Genomic DNA, 17,169 nt, shown 5'->3' on the forward strand with positions numbered 1-17,169 from the left:
AAGATATATAAAGGAGGAGAAAACATGTTTTCAAAGACTGGCCTGGGGACAAATCCATGGAGGACTTTGCATGGTAGGACACAGAGTCTGAATAATAAGAAAATATTGCAAATAAGAACTAATCCAAACTAGGTTTGTGTTTCATAGATTTAGTCAGTGAAATGAATGGAAGAGAGGAGGGTGTGCTGGGGTAAATACGGAGCTTCCATACTGTTTCAGAAGCTGGTAGGGGGAAGAGTCCGAAGAGGTAGCAAGCAATGGATAATGGAGAGGAGGACATGGGTATAAGGTACTACAGAGGGGAACAGAAATTCACTGAATGAAGGAGACAAGGAAAGTTGTTCTTAGTAAGTCATTCCAGAACAATGTCCTTCCTAGGCCCTAAGTCCTAAGCAAACACCAGTTTGTTACAGGGCTATCTTCTCAAATGTAAAAATCTGTAGGCCTTTGGTATGAAACTGTCTGAAACAATTATCTGAATCTGGGCATCAATGTTATGATTGAAATGGAAATGTGTGATTAACTTTATGAACACATTTGAAAAGGATGAATAATAGGTTTAGTTTGGTCTGGTTTTTTGACCATTGCCACACAATCTCTGATTAGCTGGTCACCTCAATGGGCTGAGCAGCCCAACTTCTAGACGTTTGGCAGGTGATTAAGCTGACTGGCCCAGCTCGCTCTGGAACAAAGAAAAGTCAATGAGAAGGCACTTTGGATGGTCTCCATCTTCTTGGAGACACAAAGGCTAAGTTTTTAACAAAGAATAAGAGTGACTGAGTGATGTGTAGGTTGGAGTAGAATTGAGAAAAGTCATATTGGAGATTCTAGCAGGATTTTCATTTAAAAATTAAAATGGCTAGATACCTTGGCAGTAACTATCAGAAAATAAAATGTACATACCCAGCAATTTCACCTTAAGTACCCATGCTAGATAAATACTCATAGCATATGAGTATTATGAATGTTACACATATGGGCATATGAGAAATACTCGAGTACATAAAGAAGTATGTCCAAAGATAGTCCCTGCAGCACTATGTATAACAGCAAAAAGGTAATAGGAATCTGTGTACACATTGTATGAGAATGACTCAATGAGCATTGGTATGGCCATACCATGGGAAATTCCTGAAGCACTTAGAAAGAATGATGAATTATATGTCTGTTTCTCTAGCAAGGGAAGATCTCCTAGACACTGATGAGTGAAACTATCAAGCACACAGTGATATGTTGCTGAATATGACATGTGTTTTGGAGGTTCTTTGGATAGGAAAAAAACAAAACAAAACACAAAACCTTTGCTTACATAGATCATGTCAAGAAAGTTGGAGAAAGCACCTGAGGTTGGAGGTAGTGGCAGGCAGAACATTAGCCTTATGCCCTAAACTCTAATATTCACGAGACAGTAAGTGTATGGTAATTGTTGTGAGTTTCAAAATTTCTGTGAAAATTGTAAATACCTTGGCCCAAAGGAATAGCTTTTTTCCCCACCAAATATCTTTTCTCATACCAAAGACCTCTTTCCTCTAAAATGATTTTTTTTTCCTTTTTAAAGTCAGTGAGGCACTGGGTTAATCCAGGAGTTAATGGTTGAATAGCAATGGATAGATAGATAGATGATAGACAGATGGACAGATAGAGGGACAGACAGACAGACATGCAAACCTCCATTGGCCAATCTCCCTCAGAGTTACCAATTTCATACAGGATCACCAAAGCAACTCTGTTCCATGCAATGGTGTGGTCCCCACAGCCTAAATAACAGGGCAAAATAAACATCAAATGACATGCCTCTGAACCGCCACCTCAGGGACATCGCCATGTATGTCATATTTAAAAGGGAACATGGAACACCGTATCTTCCCAAAATGAGATCCACGAACGGAGATGACTCGAAATCAGAACTCAATAATCTCGATTGGAATGTATTGGCTGGAATATTTTTCTAGGTTCAGAAATAAGTGGAAGCAAATTATTTTTTAAATTAAAAACTATGTCTACAGTACCTTTATATGAGTTCCAATCTTAGAGGACAAGGTAGGGCTAATGCAACTTTAATATAGTTTAGCAGATAGTGATTACTGCAAGATCGTCTTTTGCTCCCTCAGGATTTTTTTTTTTTTTTTTCACTTAAGAACTTGATGGTGTTTGGGGTAAAGTGTTACAAGACGATTCTAGCTCACGACAGAAAAGAAAATATTAACCCACTATGCAGCCAAGAACTGGACTAATCTTTTAAGCAACTCAAAAGAGGATCACAACACGAGCCCCGAAAGGCAGTTTAAATATTCTGGAAAATGCTAAACTATCTCTGCTTGTAAAAGACCACTTTGGTGGGTTTTCAGTTATTTGGGGCATGTTGCTTGGACTCCCTGATGCAGAAGTCAGCTTTAATGTAAGTTGTTTTCTTTTTCATGTGTTAGAAAGTAAGAACCACTGAATATTTTTCTGAGCCTAAAGCTAGACACAGTCTGCCATGCTGAGCTCGTGAGAGGCACTCCAGGAAAGGGAGTTTAATGAGTAACTTTGCAGGAAAAGACCCTGAAAACTTCTTCTAAACATTAGAGCTGTACTTTCTGTCTGAAATACAGACAGACAGAATCTGTCTGATTCACAGCCTCTAGAAGGCTCAGAGATGCTGGCAGCCCTGGTAGGGAGACTTAAGAAGTCCCTGATTATTTCAAGTGCATTGAAAGGTTTGTGCATACTCTCCACCCCTCCCCAACCCTGTCCCTGCACTCTGCCCCCCCCAGGCCCCCCCACCTCCCCCCATTCCCCCAGCCAGTGTCTGGAGATCACGTTGACTGGAGTTTTCCTGGAGAGAAAGATTGATAAAGCAAAGCAATCGGAGTTATTTCCTATGCATGAAATTGATTAAATGCTTCACTAAATGGCTTATAAATTTGCTTCTCATATTTCTGTCACTGCTGAAAAGATTACAGAAACTCTGCATATAACCATGTTGTATACAATACCAAATTACAAAAGGTTGTAAAAACTAATGTTTTGTTTAAAGTTTTGAGCAGGACCATATGCCTTCAGTGACCTTGAGTAAGCTATTTTAATTCAAACCATTTCAAAGAATAGAAAGGGGAGAAATATTCAACTCCATAACAACCCAGACGAGTTGGTAGGGAAACCTCAGTTAACTCCGCTGAACCTCCGCTCCTTCCTAGGAGGGTGGGGAGTGAACGCCCTCCCGCAAAAGCCTTGTGTCTCCAAAGCTGGGAAACACATGCAATGTCAACAGGGATCTATTCACAAAGGAGATGAAAATAGGGCTTTAAGACCTCCCAAAGCTGACTTTGCTCTATTATTTTTCAGCCAGAGACATAGCCGAATGAGTTCCGAGTCCTGCGTGGACTTGCAGGATGGCCTAAAAGACAGGACAAATATTAGCGTGGGTGGGTTAGGGGGGTTATGTTTAGTGTTTTTGTTTATTTTTCATCTTTACGCATCCTTCAGATGCCACTTCAGTTCTGTTCTTTCTTCCATGTGAGAATGCCTTCCGACGTTTGAGGAACGATGGAGGGGGTTGCCAAGGTGGGGGCAGGATTTTAGCAAAGAAGCAATTTATAGGCAAGCACGTGACCGACAGATGTTACTTGGAAAACGAATCCCTTTCTTAATATGGCCTTAAAAGTACCTTCACTTCTGCAGGGAAAATGATATTCTTTCATAACGTTTATAAGACATTATGTCCCCAGCAAGAATTAACATTTGGCATTAACACACAGCTCTGGCAAGAACTTCAAGAGAAGGAGTTTTACAACCAAGGATGGGCTTAAGATCCCGACTGGCCTGACCTCTGCGGTCCACATCCCCAGCCACCTCCCACCTTCAGGAAGAGTCAGTGTGGGAATCAAGGTGGCTCCGGCACTCCAGCCCTCTGGAACCCAATGAGCTAGAAATTCTCAGGGCAATGCTCTCAACGGGGAGCGGAAGGACTTTCCAATACCAGGCTAGGGACACATCTGCTTTCGTATGAAGTCTCTGGGTTCATGCAAGGAGTCATGATGGAATTCTCTCTCATTTGTGAAAACACGATGTAATCTCACTAGTAAAATCCAGATTTTTCCCCTCTGTCTCTCTCTGTCTCTCGCTCTCTCTCTCTCTCTTTTTTTTTTTTTTAATGAGTACCTGTTCTGGGAGATGTGCCAAAAATTCAGGGATGATTTAACCTGACCATCACTAGCTGGACAACTTATTTAACTCTTTGGTGATGGTGACATGAACCTTCTTGTTGGCTTCAAGCCACCACATAATTAACGTGGACGCCAGACACAGAGGGTTTAATAAATTGTAACAAAGAAAGAGGGCCATTATTATACAACACAGAGAATAACTACCTTCTGCCCACAGGTGTTTGCCATCTTAAAACATATGAATCCATGTTTCCTAAAGTTTACTCCTTGAAACACTAACGCTATAAGATTATCCTTCATAAAAGGGTTTTGTTGATCAAATCCATTGGGCAACACTCTCCTGGAGAGTTACAGTGTATAGTAACTTGCCAGGACCCTCTGCTGCAAACACAATCCTGTTTAACTCCATTGAACCTGGAGTTTCTCACTTGACCCTGACTTCTTTTAGTATTTATGTTCAGAACCTTGGAGTTGTTCTCTGAAACATACTCAGGGAAATATATTAAACCTACTGCGCGTCTGGCAGACTAGCCCACCTCTTTTGAGAGTTCAGCAAGCTCTGGGCAGGCCCTTCAGTGAGACTCTCTGCCAGAATACGAGACATCCGTAAGTTCCCTGCAAGAAAGCTTTGCCATTTCTCTTCTCCTTGTGATATGCCAGCATTGGGTGATGCACATTTTCCTTTCCTACCTGGGACAGTTGCATGTTTAGGGACGGTGGCTATTTTTTTTTTTTTTTAAGTAGATCTCTCTGATCAACGCAAGAGCCTGTGGGCATTGAATGCCCAGACAAATATTAATTACATTTATAAATGTATGCTCCACATACCTGATATTTTTCTTTCAGATGATTTTTTTGCCTTTGAAGATTATTAACAAATTCACTTCCCTTTTCTATTTTAAATAATAGACAAAAGCCATGTTTATTCTTCCCTTTCTATAATCAAAGTCACTCATGCATCAGGATCATTTAAGAATGATCCTAGCAGGGGTGCCTACATGGCTCAGTCGTTAAGCGTCTGCCTTCGGCTCAGGTCATGATCGCAGGGCCCTGGGATCGAGCCCCGCATCGGGCTCCCTGCTCAGTGGGGAGCCTGCGTCTCCCTCTCCCGCTCCCCCTGCCTGTGTTCCCTCTCTCGCTGTCTCTCTCTCTATATATCAAATAAATAAATAAAAATCTTAAAAAAAAAAAAAAGAATGATCCTAGCAGGGTGCAAGGAGGGTGACATAATTATGAAGATAAGTTTGGGTTTACTGTCATTTAATTTTTTTAGTAAGTCATGTATTTGCACACTTCTGCCTCTTAGCCAGTTTGAGTAACAAATCACTCACGAGGGCATCCAGAGGTGAGGGGCGATAGCATGACCCTTGGTGAGGATCTTTGCTGTACAGCTTTGGTTCTCAAAACTGTAAGGTGCATCAGAATCACGTGGAGGCTCATCAAAGCACAAATCTCAGAGCCACACACCCAGTTTCTGTTTCAGTAGGTCTGGGGAGGAGGCCTGGGAATCTGCATTTCTTTCTCTCTCTTTTTTTTAAGATTTTATTTATTTGAGGTGGGGAGGGGCAGAGGGAGAGGGATAAGCAGACTCCCCACTGAGCAGGCTCCATCATGACCTGAGCCTGAGCCAAAGGCAGATGCTTGACCGCCGGAGCCACCGAGGTGCCCCGAGAATCTGCATTTCTAACAAGCTCCCAGGTGATGCCAGTGCTTTTGGTCTGGGACCCCAGTTTGAGAGTTGCAGCTGTGCATCAGCTCCCTAACCTGCCCAACCCAACAAGTTATAATAAACACCAAGCCACAGCCCTGGGATGGAAGCTCTAGGAAGGAGACTCAAGAAGAATCTGTATTTTTAATAAACTCCCCAAGCAATTCAAAACATGCAGGTCTGGACTACTTCAGCCAGAGAAGCAAGGCTTGCCTCTTAGATCAGGGCCTTGGGTCTTGGTCCCCCGGCTGCCTCTGAGCAAGGGAGTCTCCCTCCCTCGAGGCCTCTTCAAAGTGCAAGACAGCCGAAGACTCGGGAATGCCTCATCCAATAACTTGTCCAGTAATTGGTATATTGATTGCTAATGTCATCATGTTTTAGTACCTATAAACCCCTCACTCTATTACACAGCCCCCAACAATCCAAAAAGTCATTGTTTATTCATTGTGACTCCCCAACTGGCCCTTGTCAGTTCCTGCTGGAAGGCTTGCTGATAAAAATCAGCAGATGATTGGACGCACACATTCTTAACATGACTGACCCATGACATCTCCGAGGGCAGCCAGGGAGCCTGTCATTACAGTACAATACTTCTCTTTCTTCTTCCTTATCTAGCCCCAGATGACTTTGAGATTTTTATTAACTCATTAATGACTGAAGATGTCATTTGAGCCAGTAGAAGAGTTTTTCTTTTTTCTTTTCTTTTCTTTCTTTTTCTTTTTCTTTCTTCCTTTCTTTTTTCTTTCTTCCTTTCTTTTTTCCTTTCTTTCTTTCTTCTTTTTTTTTAATGGGAATAAGTGTACACTTTGCTCATGGTAGGAGGGGGACAAGCTCATGGGCGAAACAGCTAAGACAAACCAAATGGAGAGATCCTTTCCCTCTATTAGAATTTGAAATCTGACTGATGGGTGCTAGGATTGAAAACCTGCACACAGAAATACCAAGTTATTTCAGAAATACAGTAGGCAAGAAAAAACGGGGCAGTTCAATAAAGAAATAGCGACCCATAAAATTCAGCAATTTCTATTGTTTGGTAGGCTCGATCTTTCCAACCTAATGACTAAATAAAAATATAAAATAAAAAAATAAAAATAAAAACTCTGAGTAAGGCTACTGAAACCTCTAAATGTTTCTTACCTACACATTCATTAAACCACATCTTGTTTCTGCGTGCCTTTAATTTTCACATCTGCAGAACTGCTTTTAAAAATCAAATTAGATCTTTTGAAGGCACTTAAATTGCAACAACCTTATGGTTTTTTATATACTCTCGGGTTTCAGCCTTTTTATCTGGGTTGTGTGTCCAATTAATGGGATATCTCAAGGAAGCACTAATCATTCGGAAAACTTGAGAGTATAAAAAGCAAGCAGACTATTTTCATTATAACTGGATTGAGAATAAGCTACAGAGGAAATGTTCAATAATTATGATAACTTTTTTTAGATCAGATCACAAAAAAAGTCAGTCACATAAGGTGCTTTTCATTGCAGCGAAGTCTTTGAAGTCCTGTTTTCATTTGATTCCTCTTTGGGGTTCAGCCTCGGGCATGTCAGGAGGCTGGTTGGAGAGTGGGTTTACATTGATTTTATCAGGACGGATAATTCACTTGGCAAAGAAAATGTCTATTACTAGATGTAACTCATATGTTATTAAGTGTTTATGAAATTTTACTATTGTCAAAACACATTGTGAATTAACAGATCCTCATCACACATGGAGAAACAACTCTCCAAGATAGAAAATTGTCTGAAGACCAAAAAAGATTTTTGCCCAAGGAAATTGCTGTCAGTAAACTATGACCATGATTGAAATATGCCTTAAGCCAAGTTTTATTCTTAAATCACCTAATTACATCTTTCTTTCCATATTTATTTGCCTCGTGGAAAATTTTATAAATTAAATGCTATGTTAAATAGAATAATTAGTTAATATTTGCAGATTAATTAAATGCAATAATTTTATCTAACTCAGTAATAACAGTATTAAAATTTTTTTCTCCACCTCTCTACATGATGCCAAACACCCAGAGAAAACCTGGGAAATAAGAGTCAAAAACCCAGATGTTTTTAAAGATCCAGATGTGTCAAGTAAAGAAAACAATCAAGGATTTTACAATTTTTTTTTGCATTTTCATCCAGATGTTTGGTGTCATATAGACACAGTCTTAATCTGCTCAGTCATAATCACAATGTTCTTTAATATCACTTGCCAATACTTTAATCCCTTCTTCACCAAATTATCTCTAACAATCCTGTTTAATTCATTCATAGGGGAAAACACAAAAGATATTTTCTTCAGAAAAAAAAAAAAAAAATATATATATATATATATATATATATAAAATGCCCAGCAGACTCAAAACACAAGAATACCAGCCAGAATGGTGCCCAAGTCTTTATGTTGAAAAACACTTCCTATCTGCATTTTCAAACGACGAAAGATAATTCAACTTAAATGATTGGAATGGCAACTTAATTTTAATTGACATGCACGTGCTAATTTCAATTTCTAGTAAGTAGTTTAGGAGAATAACAGGCTCTCAAGTGTAAATGATGGCCATCTTTTCAATGGGCTCCTTTCCTAACTTACTGCTAAATCCCAAAAGAGATGACATTTTAGGAACAATTTCCTGCTCTGGTGACTTTGGGTATAGAGAAATACTGACCTAGAAATGTAGAGGTTTGATGTGGAGCCCCAGCACCTTCGTGGTCTAACCGTGTGACCTTGAGCTAGTCACTTATGCTCCGAGCCTCAATTATTACTTCTTTAAAATGGAAATAATAACCCTGCCCTCAATTAACCTGAGGATCTGATGAAAGCACTCTGGAATTGCAGAATGCCTCACAAGTACATAATTATCATTAATATATAACATATTTTGTCATTAATTTTATGTATTATTGTTTAAATGTTATCACGTAGAAGTATTGTTCCTGTTAATATGGAATTCAGGGGCACAAGAGAGATAGCCACACTCAAAATATCTGGCCAGCTATTTTCTGTTTACAAATTAGTATGACCATAACCCCAGGGTGTGTTAAACAATAGCAGATTCCTCTCCCCTATGTTCCTGTGTCCTTCCTTCACCTTGCCTAGTCCAACTGAGAAACCGTTTTAGTACTACTCTCTTTATGGTAACTAAATAGACTACTCATAGATCCCACTGATTGGGTCTGTATTACAACGAAGGCACTTCTGCCAATCTACAACCATTTTTTTATTTATTTTTTAAATTTTTTATTGTTATGTTAATCACCATACATTACATCATTAGTTTTTGATGAAGTGTTCCACGATTCATTGTTTGTGCATAACACCCAGGGCTCCGTGCAGAACGTGCCCTCTTTAATACCCATTACCGGGCTAACCCATCCCCCCACCCCCCTCCCCTCTAGAACCCTCAGCCATATTCTTGATCAACTGCCGGACTTAACTTTGATGAACTCACACATACTCTTGGCCAATGGCACAGAGTCCAGCCTTCAGATTATAGCAGTTTGGTGGTTCCTAAATATTCAAACAGACCTCGTGGTTTCGATCAAGGGAGATTGCTTCCATGTTTTGTTTTGTTTTGTTTACTATTAATAAAATGTATGTCCTGGGAAGTTATCATCAAAGAAGAAGCCAACCTTCCTCCCCACAATCTAAGCAGGTATCTAAGAAATCAATGCATGTACCTGTAAAATGCTAAGCACTAAAAATCTTCCAAGCATTTTTAGTCATAGCACCAAGATTTTTGGAAAATACCTCTAAACTTTTGAGTTCTACTTCGAAGATATTGAAAGGTTCTTACAGGACAAAAAAAAAAAAAAGGAATAAAACTAATGAAAGGAAGTAGTTCATTTTAAATTTTAAAAATCTCTGCAGTGTCAGAATGCTATAGAAAAGTGAAAGCTCACACATTAAGAAATTTCTTTAAAAGTTGACTCTAACTTTTTCCCAATTATATGATGACAGGGAAAATGGAATGACTAATCTAGAATTTTCGTTCTTCAACTTTTTGAAGTCACGAGTCACTCATTAGCATGTTGCTATATTAGAACACTTGCCTGGAAGGGCCAGAAATCAATACAAAAGGAAACAATAATAGAAAAGGGAAAGATTTTTCCCGTCATAATAGGGAAAGGTGCGTGAGCTGGAAGAAAGTACAGTACAGAAGCTCATGACAAGTCATGATAAATGGGTCGTTATAAAATTCATGTTTAGGCAGCACCAGGCCGGGGATAATGCCATTCGTCATGGCAACACGAGGCAGCTAATGAGCCCTCATTGCATATTCATGTCTCTGGTGGGTCTTCTCTCCCTCCCACCCTGAACTAGTGCCTGGAAATATCTCCACCTCAAGCTGAAACTCAGCTAGGCCTTCTTCTTCTTCTCCTCCTTCTTCTTCTTCTTCTTCTTTTTTTTTTTTATTTGTTATTGTTGCAGCAATTACACTGTAAAAGTGCTGCCCAAGATTGATTGCTCTGATCTGTAGTTCAATTGTAAATTAGAATACACATCCCCCGAGGGACACACATGGCCCCTATTTGTGATTAAGAAAAAAGCCCCATAATAGACTAATAGCTAAAGTTCTCTCTCTTTTACTTTCAGGCAATTAGCTTGATGAAATGGCCTCTTTTTGTGTACCCTGGAAGTGTAAACCGATATCATAATGAAGTATATGATGTTTATTCTATTATTTTCACCTTGCCCGGTATGCAGGAATGCATAAGTAATGGCTGCTTTGTCTGGTACGTTTACTGATTCACAAGTAAACTATTTCTTAAAGATGCAGTGTGTGCATTTTGACGCTTGAGCTAAGCAACCCCTAACTGTGGGTTCACCTCCATGCAAGACTTTCTACTAAAGAGGAAAACACCAAATTTCTCAAGGAATGGTAAAAGCGAGATTCTGACAGTCAAGAGCCATCTAGTTCCTGAACTGCTCTGGGGTGGATGAGGTGGGAAAGTTCAAACGGCAGCTCTCTCAGGTTCAGTGAAGGCCCCAGGGTCCTTTAGCAAAGTGTTCTGGGGTGACTTTGTGCCCAGCAAGGCTCCAGCTGACCATAATGTGTTCTTCGTCTCCACTAATGAGTTGCGGGATCCCAACGCCATTTCTACTCTTGGGTGGTTGAAGCTAGTCCCACAATGTATTCGCCACTTTGAAGTGTACTGCGCCTTCCCCCACTCCAAAAGTCTTGTCTTTTCAAGATCCAAAACTTTGATCTCCTCAGTTGACAAGAAAACATTCTTTAGCTTCCTACATGCACCAGCTGACAGAGGTTTTGACCAGCAAGCCAATGAACACAATCGCTTGTGGTTGGCCCATTCCCAATGTCATTTGTGTTGTTCCCATATAGTATTTTAATATTTGTTTTCTTTTCATTCATGAGGGCCTCAAAAGGAAAGGGGGGAAGAAGTGTCCCAACTAGGCAAGATAGAAATAGGAAAGAAGGAAAAACAAAACAAAACAAAACAAAAAACTATCTTGGTCTAAAATGGTTTATGGTGAAAAGAGAAAATAAAATAAATTAAAACAAAATGGTTGATAGTGGGTTTCTTATCAAGGTATTAATTATGGTTCCATGGGTGCCTGGGTGGTTCAATCGGTTAAGCGGCTGCCTTTGGCTCAGGTCATGATCCCAGGGCCCTGGGATCCAGCCCCACATCATCGGGCTTCCTGCTCAGTGGTGAGTCTGCCTCTCCCTCTCCTTCTGCACCTCCTCCTGCTTGTGCACTCTCTCTCTCAAATAAATAAATAAAATCTTTTTAAAAAAGATGTTAGTTACGGTTCCAGTTCTATACTCCAATTCCTGCCATTCATCAATAACCCAGTTTGTACTACCCACCAAACGTTTTCTGGCCTTGTGTTGCTGAATAAATTCACCCCCATCCTCTTTAATATGAACCATACTCGAGTTTCTAGAAAATCATTTCTATAGCAAAAGGATCTCACTAATTTTTTTAGTATTGACCTGGACGAGCATTTTTAGATTTGTTATATTTTAAAATTGATGTTTGAGATAGTCTTTTGTTACATATAGAATGTGTTCGCCTTTCCTCCCAGTTATACTAGCCACTTCCTAGTTAAATAAAACTTTTTGAGAAAGTTTATTACTATATCCTGAAAAGTAATTCTAAGGTTATATAATTTCCAAGTGTACTACAAAATGAGCTACCCAGAAATATCCCGGGAAAATTCACTTTGATATCTTTCTTGCTAAACATCAAAGGTTTTACCAGTCTTTATTTGAGGACTGACTTTCTCTTCCTCAATATTTATACACTGAACTACTGTGTAAATGATAAACCTGCAGCATAATAATTGTAAATTTTCATTGCTTTTAGAAATGTTTGAATGTCTAGCTGCCACATTGCTGCCACATTTGAAATATGTTATTGTAAACTTTCAAGTGACATTGAGCCTGGGAAGGTCTCATCCACACTCACAGCATTTATTGCAGTAACCAGTCACATTTTTTAAGAGTACATTTACTATATAAAAATAATGCCTGGTATTTACAAAGTGCCTCATAATTTTTGAAGTTCTTTCGTGTAAATCACATCACATACATAATTCTATGAGACAAATGAGGCAAATAATTTTATTGTCAGCCCAAAGTTGGAAGGAAGGAAATTGAGGCTCAGAGAGGTTAAAGGACTTGCCCAAAGTCACAAGTCAGCACATGTGAAGTTGAACCTTGTCCCCAGGGATTTAATTCCAAAATCTGAACCCCTCCTGGAAGGTCATGCTGTCTTCACACTAGCTACACATTCACCATAGGCAGCAACCCTCCAGAATCTCAAAGCTCTTATAATAAACAAGTCTGTGAGCTTCATTTGTATCTGGGCAAGACTGACAAATGAATGTAAAGACACACACACACACACCCCTTGATAAAAACCTACAAGGAAAGGAGAAAAGGGATAGAACTCACACCGCATTGTTACCTACCTACCTAAATATAAGCTAAATAATCTACATTTGATTGCTAACATATGCTTAGACTAGGTAGATCCCAGCCACAAAATTGAAGCAATTACCTAGCTAATTCAAATTTGAGGGACAGGGGGAGGGTCACTCTTTTCAAGAGATGGGTTTGTATCCAAATTTTCCAGAGATTTGGTTGAATGTTTTCATCAGACTTCTCTCCAAGACCTTTATACACACCACGCCCTCTGTCTCATCCTTACCTCCTGTCACATACTCCTGTAGAACTAATTCAACCCTGACCATCAATCTAGAATTAGCTCAAAGATCACTCCTCCATGGAGAATGGTCCCTGACTTCTATCTCTACCCCTGTTCCACATACCTGTTTGATTTGATATCCACAAATGAGCCTCCTCCATCCCCCTAATGGCCTCTCCCAGCCTGATGCCAGTGAAGACAGGATTTGGATCTAGAATCCAGCTACAAACTCTTCCAAGGGTCTGCTGGACCTGTCTGCTGAAGTTCTCTCACTGTCAAGATCACGGACATATCAAAGTGTCATGCCCAGAGCCCTGAGCTTAACAAAGCAGCTATGGGCTATTCCTTGCCAATGAATGGCCACTATGTTGATGAGGAATGTCCACTATTTTTTTGAAATGACAACTACATCTGATAAAACATGCAAAACAGGACCCACCAGAGTAGGCAAAATTGACAACCAAAGCACATCAACCATGATTTTCTATGAAAAGCTGTTCCTACCTGAACCTGAGAAAGACCCCAGAAATAAGCCCCAAACAAATCCCAGGTGTGACATCACTTAAACATGTGGGATAAATGAGACATGTGTCATTATTTCATTCACTCATCTATCCATCCATTCAATAAATCGTTCAACAAATACTTATTGAAACTTGGGGAGATAATCACAAAAACAGACATTATCCTTGCCCTCATGGAACTCACAGTATAATAGGGGAGACAAATATAGAGTCCTACCATTGAATATAAGATTATATATATAATGCATGCATAAATATGGGTAAGATGGGACTCTTGGTGGGAACTTCACAGAGATAAGTGTTTCAGTATAGAAAGACTTACAACAGAAGCCTGAAGAATGAGGTTATAGATGAAGGTATAGAGAAATGGTATGTGTGTGTGGCGGGGGGAGCATTTGTGGAAGCAGAATGTGCAAAGGCCCAGGGGTGGAACACAGCTTAGCAAATTAAAGGGCCATTCAACAGTCCAGCGAGACTGGACCCCTAGGAACTGGAACTAAAGTGGATTGTGATGAGGCTGAGGACATATGTAGGTTGGGCCAGACCATACAGGACCCTGTAGACCACAGGTTACAGTAGGAATTCTGCATGCCACCTGAAGTCCAGTGGAAAGTAACTGCGGGGTCCCAAGCAAGAAATGCTCGTAATCACATCTGTAGGAGGCTAGAGGGTGATAGTGTTGTTATATTCCGAATGAGGAACCTCAATATTTAAGGCATACAATGGTTTTATTTCTCCAGCACTGGCTACCAACCATGTTCTAGAGAACCACTTCCCCTTTACTGCTAGAAAACAGATCTCTCTCCAACCCATGTGCTGTGAGCCCAGCACCAGGCCTGCCAGCACTGAGTAGAGAAGATCTGGCATAACGGTATGATATCAAAGACCTTTTGAGTCAGTTCTAAGAAACAATGACTGCATAGCAAGCCATCTGCTCAAATGAAACACCAGAGCAAGAAGATGTTAATCTAGGCTCTGAATGAAACAAGCTGGTCCAAAGATCCTGTAAGTTGTCACTCTCAACATCTTGAAATGCCTACTGTGGCTACAGGACATGCCCCTGGGTCCGTTTCCTGCACCCTTTGACCGGGTTAGGACCTACCCCTTTGAGCCCCTGCCCTGTGGTAGGCTCTCTGTTGTCACTACTTGTTAATGGTCTTGTCTTCTCCACTCAGCAGTAAGATCCACAGAACAAGAGAGGCATGCATCTTATTCGCTTTTTGGCTAATGCTCTTGTAGATGCTTAGTAATGGGGGGTTGTTTCATTTGTCCTCTGGTATACAACCCTCTGTGGTGTAATTGTTGATTCTTTTTCTACCTCCTTCTGTGGGTTCTCTGAGAGCATAGTCAATGCCACCATCTTTGTATCTCCAGTTGGCACTTGATATAGGATGGGTTATTTTTGTTAGTCAATTAATATGTGGATAAAGCTAATAATATAAAGGGTCTTCATTAATACAATCAAATCTACCTCTTCTTTAGTCAGGCACAGGATATACAAAACCACATCATCTGAGAATCTTGTATACCGTCAATACTCATCGGTGAGAGATGCTCCCTTAACATTGGTTGTTAATGCATTTCCACATATTAATATACACCCTTGGGGCACCTGGGTGGCTCAGTCGGTTAAGCATCTGCCTTTGGCTCAGGTCATGATCCCAGGGTCCTGGGATCGAGCCCCACATCAGGCTCCCTCCTCAGCCAGGAGTCTGCTTCTCCCTCTCCCTCTGCCTTCCCCCCAACACACAGCTTGTGTGCTCTCTCTCTCTCTCTCAAATAAATGAATAAAATCTTTAAAATAAATACGTATATATGTGTGTGTGTGTGTGTGTGTGTATATATATATATATATCGTAAAAGTGAATGCATATTAAAAACTGCATCCAGTTTTTTTATGCATTCCAGGGGCGCCTGGGTGGCTCAATCAGTTAAGCATCCTACTCTTGGTTTCAGCTCAGGTCATGATCTCAGGGTTGTGAGATCAAGTCCTGTGTCCAGCTCCAAGCTCAGTGTGAGATCTGCTTAAGATTCTCTCTCCCTGGAGGCACCTGGGTGGCTCAGTCGGTTAAGCTGCTGCTTTTGGCTCAGGTCATGATCGAGCCCCGCATCGGGCTCCCTGCTCAGAGGGGAGTTTGCTTCTGCCCCTCTCCTCTGCTCGTGGTTGCGCTCAGTCTTCTCTCTCTGTATGTCTTAAATAAATAAATAAAATCTTTAAAAAAAAAAACTGCTGAAGTCCAAATAAGATCTATAACTAGGATAACACTATTGAATCAATTTCCTAATGTTGACAAGGTACTATGTTTATATGAGATGTTATCTTTGGGGGAACTGGGAAAAGGGAACAGGCCATCTCTCTGATTTATTTTTACAACTTCTTTTGAGTCTTAAAACTTTTCAAATAATATATGATAACTTTTTTAAAAACAAATTTTTATTTTTTGTTCTTATATTTATACATCGTTATATTTTTATTTTCTAATTTTTTTTATTTTCGTACGTATTTCTAAAATAACAAAGAAACACCATCATGATTAAATGACACTCTCGTGCACAACACTAGCATACAGGAAAGGTAATGCCCTAATTCTGGGCATTGTTCTCTAAGTCTTATCAGGCTGGCATTTCAAAAATGCTGGAAGAGGAGGGAGGTGCATTACTTTTGCCTGATTCAAGCACATCCTCAAAATGATGTTTTCATAAACAAAATGCCGACGGCTATGATCTTATCTTCTCTTTTCCTTTTATCCTAATTCAGGTCAATAACAAGTATTTCTGCTCTCTTCTGCAGATTCCAGGTTGTGGAAGAAAGAGAGCTATTGCAAGCTATAGGGAATTGTTAGTGGAAAACTCACAAGAAGCCAGAGTGTCTTTAAACTTCTTTCTACTGTAGCATTATCTTAAAATAAAATAAAAAAAAGTCCAATTTCAGAAAGAGATGTTTCAAATAAATAAGGCTGGTGTTTACACTTTAACAGTGTTGCTGGAGTTTTTAAATTATGTGTTCAAGAGCCCACTGTTGGTTATATGGATAATAATGTGGGTCATTGTATCAAAACTCTCTGAATCACAGTAGGCAATTTTTCGACAATTGAGAAATCCGAAAACCGCCAACAAGAAATTCATAGGCACGTAGATTAAGGTAAAACTTCAGTTTGGCTTAAACATGTAAGTTCAAAAAGGACCCTGTCAGCATAAAAAGCTGCCGTTTCCAATACTATTCAGTTAGTAAGCTTCCTGCAGTCCATACCATGAGAATTAAGAAAAAGCCTGTACATATCATAAACATAAGGTCTCATTCAAAGATGAATGACATTCCCCCATATTCATCCCTCTTTTTCTGAAAATTGCAAGCACTTTGGTAAGTATCTCTAAGAAGCAGACCTGCACAGAAGTTGTCCTCGTTTTGTGCTAACTTGCTTAAATTAAGTTCAGCTCAAGGTATGGCATGCAACGTCATCTTAGCAACCCACGGGCTCGTGCAGAAAAGATTCGGCAGGATACACTATGATCACCAGGTGCAGGGAAAGAATGCCTGTCTGATTGCTAGAAAAGCTCATCAGGGAAGGCCATCCATCTTTACTTTTTCAGGATAACATCCCCAAGCTGTAAAGAC

General features: G+C 40.0%; 1 long non-coding RNA gene across 28 annotated transcripts in view; it reads right to left on the reverse strand.

The window, feature by feature from the left end:
* The window catches only part of LOC123860919 (uncharacterized), a 111,007-nt gene that overhangs the window by 43,174 nt on the left and 50,664 nt on the right, over positions 1 to 17,169 (reverse strand). For 26 of the 28 annotated variants that reach the window (XR_010404875.1, XR_010404868.1, XR_010404862.1 and 23 more), the window contains one exon: positions 14,164 to 17,159. This is a non-coding gene — a long non-coding RNA (uncharacterized LOC123860919). Of the gene's footprint in view, positions 1 to 14,163; positions 17,160 to 17,169 lie in introns of those variants that run through there. The other 2 variants (XR_010404871.1, XR_010404854.1) reach the window with 2 other exon arrangements.

This window comes from Mirounga angustirostris, unplaced genomic scaffold (assembly GCF_029215605.1).
Source record: "Mirounga angustirostris isolate CCGP_5_RB_7025 unplaced genomic scaffold, mMirAng1.0.hap1 SCAF_9, whole genome shotgun sequence".
Taxonomy (NCBI): Eukaryota; Metazoa; Chordata; class Mammalia; order Carnivora; family Phocidae; genus Mirounga; species Mirounga angustirostris.